Source organism: Cicer arietinum, chromosome 8, assembly GCF_000331145.2.
Source record: "Cicer arietinum cultivar CDC Frontier isolate Library 1 chromosome 8, Cicar.CDCFrontier_v2.0, whole genome shotgun sequence".
Classification (NCBI taxonomy): domain Eukaryota; kingdom Viridiplantae; phylum Streptophyta; class Magnoliopsida; order Fabales; family Fabaceae; genus Cicer; species Cicer arietinum.
The window spans coordinates 20,500,769-20,501,025 of record NC_021167.2 but is presented as its reverse complement, the minus strand read 5'-3'; positions in this window follow the sequence as shown (position 1 = coordinate 20,501,025).

Below are 257 nucleotides of genomic sequence, written 5' to 3'. Positions count from 1 at the left end.
GGATTATAACAACAATCTCCTTCATAAATCGTAATATACAGTATCCGCAGTCTATGTTGTTAGTTTGACGAGAGCAGCACTAAATAAAACATATAAGTCAATAAATATTTGTGGATAGATTGTTAATGAAATTTTAAAGCCATACATTTCAAACCTTTATTGGAATCCATGTGATTTATTTGATTTTTGCTTCGACATTGTAGCACCCATTTGAGCTCGGAAAACTTGTAAAACACTATCAAATAAATGTGATTATT